Raw genomic sequence first — 7500 nt, forward strand, 5'->3', positions numbered from 1 at the left:
TCGGGTCTAGCGGTTACACACAAAAACGTCCTTGGCCTTAGGCAAACGCTATTTACCCATTGGTAAAAGGGCTAGTGTAACCACAGCTAATGTTCTTCTGGGTCCGTGGAGTCCTCGCGAAAGTAAAAGTAAGCCAGATATAGGCCCTTTTCTCGGGGTTATGTGATTTATTTTCCTCGCTTCAGGCCTGTAACTCTCACTTAATGACCTGGCCCCAGTTGTTCAAACGATGTAGGGCGCTATCCGCCGGATGAATCACTATCCAGTGGATAAGTCACAGCAAAACCAATTTCGCTATCCAATGGATAGTGATTTATCCGGTGGATAGCGTTATCCACCTTTTGAACAACTGGGGCCAGAGGAATTTGCTATCTCAAACAGTTGGCCCAAAGGGTGTTATCCATTACAACATCACAAGAAGTCTTTTTTTCCGTACAAGGAAAAGCCCATTCGTTCTGAAATGTTCAAGGTAGTATATAAGGCAAATTGTTGAGACTGTCAGGAGTTTTACATTGGAAAGACAAAGCGAAGACTACAAGACCGGAAAACTGAACACTCTCGTCTAAATTCCCTGGTCATATTGCGCCCGCGCGCAAAAAATAAAAGAACCAAAAAAAAAAAAAAAAAAAAAAAAAAAAACACGAAAATTGCTATCGTGCGCTCACTGGAGGCCGCACAGTTTATTAATTACAAGGTGATTCGACAAAAAAAAAAAACTACACTAGGACAGTACCAACGAGCATCCACAGGTTGAAAAAACCTCACCGCGCTCGTTGCGGTAACAGAGAGGAAAAAACCCCAGCCCCATGGATGTCTTTTAAAAAGTCTATCATTAATGCCCGCATTGGCGGCCGCGGTGGCTCCTCCGGCCCTGAGACTGTGAAGACTTATACAGGAAACGTCTTTTATGTCCTTAAAAGCGTCCTTAACGATCTCCCGGGCTCTGCTGTAGCTCAAGCCTTGGCGCCGGACCTTGGAGGTGGATGTAGAGGACGATAAAGCTCTAAACAACGGCAAATCCTCACCAAGATCAATTTTTGCGGCCGCAATGTATTGCTCCAACGCCTTAACGGGGCACGTGTCTTGATTCGACCGCGCGATTGCAACCCACGCTCCGTCACGAAATTGGTCTGTCTTGGACGATTCTAAAAATATAGACACATAAGTAGGAAAAAATTTAATGTCACAAGCTCTTATAGAGCATAACTCACTGAAACGAAAAAAGCCAGCATAACCTAAGAGACATAAGGCTACTGTCCTCAAGTCGGACAAAGAGGGAGACTTATCTGAAATCTTGGAAGTTACAAGCGCTTTCAACATTTCGCTGGTGATGGGCTCTTTCTTTGCCTTCGGTTTTCCCAGAATTCTTTGGGACGCACTAACCATGGAAGAAACAAAAGGATGGTCGGAGACCTTCGGCAGACCAGCCAAGCGTTGAGCCCAGTCGATACTGTAAACAGCATTAAGTACAGGAGAAGGAGAGTTGGCTTCAGAAATCAGGCATTGTAAGTAGGCCGCAACATGAAACGAATTGGCAGGCACGTGGCAAAAGCAGTTAGACGAAGCCCAAAGCTTCCAGCGCTTAAAGCCAGCCAAATAAGTACGAATGGTGCCTTCCGCTTTCGAAGCAAGCACTGTTTCCTGAACGCGGCTAACCAATGGCTGCAGATGATTAGGGAATGCGGCAGAGAATTCGCACCACATCTCTGACTGGAACACATCTGTAAAAAGGAAAAAGAGAAAAGAAGCGACAAGCAAGCAAAAAACGACAAATCGAATAAAAATATAGAAACAAAGGCAAGCGAACAGCAATGAGAAACGAGGGCAACAACAACAAGTTCAAGGAGGAAACTGGCAAAATCACCTCTCCACAAAAATAGTTGCTTCCAGGCAAAATCTTACGTCTCGGGCACAGCTGGTTCCACCCCCATTAAAATCTCGGGCACATATGACCCATGGCACACGGGTGATAACAAACACCCCTATAAGAATCCCAGGGCAAAGATGGCCCCAGGTACATATGGTCCCACTTGGACGGAAAAAGCCCATCCTTAAATATCTCGGGCACAGATGGTCCTACTTGGGTGAGAAAATCATCCCTAAGTATCTCGAGCATGGTCTGACTTAGGTGGAAAAAATCACCCTTAAATATCTCCGGCGCAGATGGACTCACTTGGGTGAAAAATCACCCCTAAATATCTTGGGCACAGATGGTCCCATTCGGGTGGAAAAATCACCCCCGAATAACTTGGACACAGAGGGTCCCACTTAGTGTAAATCACACCCGAGTTCTGGGCACAGATGGTCCCAATATAGACGGGCGCAAAAAAGGCCCCGATATTAAGTAACTTATTATGCCCTCAAAACAAAAGAACAAGGCATAATCAAGAACTGAATCTGAAAAAACAAGAGAATGTAAATATAAATATAGATATGTATAAATTTAACAACAAAAAAACGAAGGGAAAAACAAACAAATAAAATAAAATAAAATAAAATAAAACTGAAAAATAAAAATAAAAGCGAGTCGCCTCCAGAGAACACCAAGAGGATGAATTAGCATACAAACACTCCAAATATACTCTCCCGAGAGTCCCTTGATGGTTCATACCGACGAGAGAATATTTTTCCGCTAATTTACAAACCGCGGAAAAATTCGACTTTAAACTCTTAACAATTGGTTATCACAAATATGCTCTTGCAGATGATTTCGACATTTTATCAAAAGGTCGTTATGACATACAATGTCAGTAAAATAACAGAAACACTGTTGATTAGAGATTTGAAGCCTACCCTAAATGAATATGTAAGCAGCAAAAATTTGCATCTTTACCACTACTACCACCACTACTACTACTGCTGCTGCTGCTACTACTACTAACAATAATAATAATAATAATAATAATAATAATAATAATAATAATAATAATAATAATAATAATAATAATAATAATAATAATAAAGTATAAAAAATGAGATTCTTAAATTCCAAACTAATGTAACATAAATATCAGAACCGTTCCAACAAATTAAAAGCTCTCTTTTTAAATAGAAATGTTTTAAGTTGCTATTTGAAAATGGGGAGACTGCTACTTGTTCCCATAGTTTATGGCAGCGAGTTCCATAAAACAGGTGCAGCATGAGCAAAGGCCCGATCCCCAAGTGTAGAGCAGTTGTCTTTTGGAATGAACAGAAGAGATTGTGCAGACGAGCGAAGAGCATAATTAGCAGCTGGTTTCAAGGATAAAACATCTTTAATGTAGGATGGACTTTGGTTGTGTAGTGACTTGTAAACAAAAAGGAGCCATTTAAACTGAACTCTGAACGATAGTGGAAGCCAAAGTAAGTCGATAAGGGCGGGTATGACCAAATTTTGCAATCTGAAAAATCACTCTGGCCGCGGCATTCTTAACGTTTTGTAAACGATCAAGTTGATATTTAGGCAGACCAAATAGAAGTTCGTTACAGTAATCGAGGAGCGACGATACAACAGCATGGATCAGCGTCTTTGTGGATTGCAAAGTAAGGAATTTTCTGATCTGTCTTACATTGTATAGTCCGCGAAAAGCCTTGCTACAAATCTTGTCTACGTGAACATTCATTCGCATATGAGCATCGAACTACAACCAAAGGTTCCAGATGCTTTTTAAAGGTTTAATGACACTGTCGCCAATGATAATAGATTCAATTGATGTTTGTCCAAGTTGTTGACGGGTGCCAATACGTAGAAAGTCAGTTTTGGCGTCGTTGATCATGAAACGATTTGCTATAAACCAAGGGCTAATGAATGTTCAAGATGCTCTCGATGGTTTCCCCGGTAAGTCCATCTACCCATGGTTGGACGTCAGCAATTTGTTGCACTGGATCAAGGGTGCTGGTGAATACAATTTGTCAGTTACTGTTTTCGCGAGATTAGAGACAGAAGTTGTTGTTTTGGAGGCATCTACCAATTCACGAAAATCCTGCAGATCTGGGAAGTCGAGCCGGATTTGTGAACAAGAAGAACCAACTGAGGTGACGGTAGTATGGAGCAACATGGCTGAAACACCCAAACTAATGGACACTAGAGATCGTGACTGTTGTAAGTCTAAGTCTTTCTCGTAGCAGTAGAAGTCAATGATATCTTAGATGATCCACTATCGCGGTAAACACTGTGGCACACCCTCAGAGCAAGTTACCACGTGAGCAAATAAATTCATGCCCCAGTGTCCACCGTGGAAATACAGCAGCCACAGTTGTTCTGTGAGAGGAGAGCACAGATGCAGGGAGCAGGATTACACCAGTTCCAGGTAGACCAAATAGTGAGGGTATTCTAGAGTGTCACGAACGAATCAAGGTCGTTGTCCAGTCTGTCTTTCTGATTGTACACTCTATACAGAGAAGTTGGTTCAACATGCTCACGCAAACCACACTCCATGGGGCAATGACGACGCTGTGGGAGACCAATTGGATTCCTAGATTGTGCAAACTTATCAAACCGATTATAAGACGGTTCTACTGCTGTAAAAGATTCCAGATTTCAGCATGTGTTGACCCACCTACTGGTCATTTACCACATGACCAGATGGAAGGTGATTCTCACTTTCAAGTTGGTAGACTAGACTTCGCCGGGTCTATAACGTACCGTACAGAAACAAACAGAGACGTCAAGGGTTACATCGTCTTACACTTGCAGTTTGACACAAGCACGCTACCTAGAAGTAACAAGAACCGTGCAGAGAGATCAATTCATGGTAGGACGAAAGCGTTCCATCGCAATGAAATGTCGACCGGAGAAGATTTACTCCTAACTCCCAGGGTGAATTACAAGAAGTTCTACTCCACGTTGAAGTCACTCTGAAGAACCATCCATTGAGCTATGTCGATGAGGATATTCAGGTACCCATACTCATGCCAAACCTACTGCAGTTTGACCGCCCAAATCTGCTATCTGAAACACAGAGCCACGAGTTGGAAAACCTTGACATTCACAAGAACGCTCGCTACCTTGCAAGACATAAGGATGTGCTATGAAAGACACGGTCAACGCAGTAGCTTAAAGGATTGCGCGAGAGGCACAACATGAAGTACAAAGAGAATAAGAGTAACTTTTGCCGAAGGCGATGTTGTGATCATAAGGGGAAACGAAAAGAACCATTGCCAATGGAAGCTCGGAATTTTTGAGAAACTGATCACTAGGAAACTAAGACGGAATTACGAGAAGAGCCAAATTTACGTAAAGGAAAGTCATTTCTGGAGATGCCTGTACAACACTTATATCCACAGGAGCTGTCTTGTGATAGAGTGAGAGACATACGCGACACTCAACTGAATCCCGAAGTGACGGTATTCAGGCCAAGAAATGCCGCAGCGGCAGCACAGAGTGTGGCTGAAGATGAAAAAGAATTTTCAAGATTTTTACAATGAACTGTTAACTTTGTTTCGATGAATTACTTTTTAAAGCTATGTTGTTCTTTCTTTTTCGTGATGAACGGGAGAGAGTGTGGTGAACTTTGCCGGACTAGCTTAAGGTTACGCTTAGACTGCAAGCAGTGTCTTTTTTGCTCGAAAATCCGCCGAGAGAACTTGATATGCGAGGGGCATGCTACTCGCCGCCTCGCCCCTCGAATATCACGTTCTCTAGGCGGATTTTCGAGCAACAGAGAGACTGCTCGCAGTCTACTTTGTGCTTGGCTTGTATGATGACGTGATCAACGCATATTTTTGCAAAAACTGAGCTATTTCTCGCACGCTGGTTTGTTCACTTTTGTCATTAATAAGAGGACAGACACATAAAATTGTAATTAATTATATTACACAAACTCCGTTCGAAATACATGAGATAACATCAGGTAGAATCCCATTTATTTTGCTACGAACCAGTCTTCAACACGTCTAGAGAAAACGAAAAAGACCATACCCCCAGAATAAGGACAGATATGATGTAGTACCATAACTCCCTGCGGCCCTATAACACGCCGCTGACATGTGATACTCCATCTTTCCTGCTGTGCTACGAACACTTGAACAGATAACTGAACGTTGTGACCGCCTTTTTTGCTCTATTTTGGTTGTTCCACGGCCCATCTCGGCTCCTTTCCTTTCAGAAGCGTAACTTCGATCTTTACAACGAAAAAGTCAAGGCGACACCAATCACGATCAAAGTCTCGATCGAGTCCAAAACATGATGCTCGTTGTGCTGATTCAGAGCGTTTACATTCACCGAGCCCTCCTAAACTCCCGAGGATTTCGAAGCTCTTTCCTCCACTTCGACGACCTTAAAAGAAGTCCAACAGGACTAAAGTCCACGAATGCACGAGTGACATCTCTGGAAACCTGCTGGCCCGCCAAAGTTGAGCGTGGAATCTGACGCACTTTCTGTGCTAGCGTACTCAGATGAGGACCTCATGTCCGACCAAGAGGGCTCTGTTACGGCTTTTAGTCCATCAACGCGGGCCAATGAGCCACCAACCGGGGTTTGTGAACCCCAAAATGAGGTTAATAAACCTTTTGAAGATGCTGGAAATCAAAGTAACGGGACAACCGTCCCCCCAAATAGCACTGATCTCTATGATCCTGATTCTCAGTACTCTTCGTGGGAACCAAGGTCGATTTTTACTGCATTCTTGCAAAAAAACTTCCGTAGGAAGTTTATCTTACGATCAAGTAAGTGATATTCTTGACAACTACTCCATTCCGTCCGTGGATTGCTTATTTTCTCCGACCTTGGATAACTCTATCCTAAATCAATCAAGCTCAACATTTGCTCTCGCAGTTCTTCAATGGGCCTTGTTTCTGGTGTACATTCATCTTGGGTTGCACCCCTTCAATGCAGATCTTTAGATCAACGACTTGATATTGCTGACATTTGTCTTGTTTATTCATATAATAAACACTGTTACTCGGAGGTTTTTCCTCTTTTAAGTGATATTAAAATATCAACACTTGTATTTGTTCTACTCCCTTCTATTGGCACCCCAATGTTTTCAACGGAGTTCGTGTAACATAATCCCAATTATACCAGCATAACTGAAATTACATAAACAAACGAAGCGAGAAATACATGAGGACCCACCCACCCTTCCGGTTGGTATCTTTTCGCATCATGCAGGTGCCATGCCTTGTTGGGCTGCCAACATAAGACCGATGGTGCTTACTGTCCACAGCGCTGAAAGTATGGAGTATCACATGTCAGCAGCGTGTTATAGGGCCGCAGGGAGTTATGGTACTACGTCATATCTGTCCTTACCCTGGGGGTACGAGGGGTATGGTCTTTTTTGTTTTCTTAGACGTGTTAAAGAGTGGTTTGTAGCACAATAAGAGGGATTCTTCCTTATGTTATCTCATGTATTTCTCACTTCGTTTGTTTATATAATTTCAATTATACTAACAGGCCGCTTCGCGGCCCTGGTATAATTGGGATTCATGCGAATCTCAAAGTGTCAATGTGGAGGATTTGCCAGGCTTTAAGGACTTTCGCGCCCATTGCTACTGCGCATCCTTACAGCGGACACAAATTCA

Source organism: Montipora foliosa, chromosome 14 (assembly GCF_036669935.1).
Source record: "Montipora foliosa isolate CH-2021 chromosome 14, ASM3666993v2, whole genome shotgun sequence".
Classification (NCBI taxonomy): domain Eukaryota; kingdom Metazoa; phylum Cnidaria; class Anthozoa; order Scleractinia; family Acroporidae; genus Montipora; species Montipora foliosa.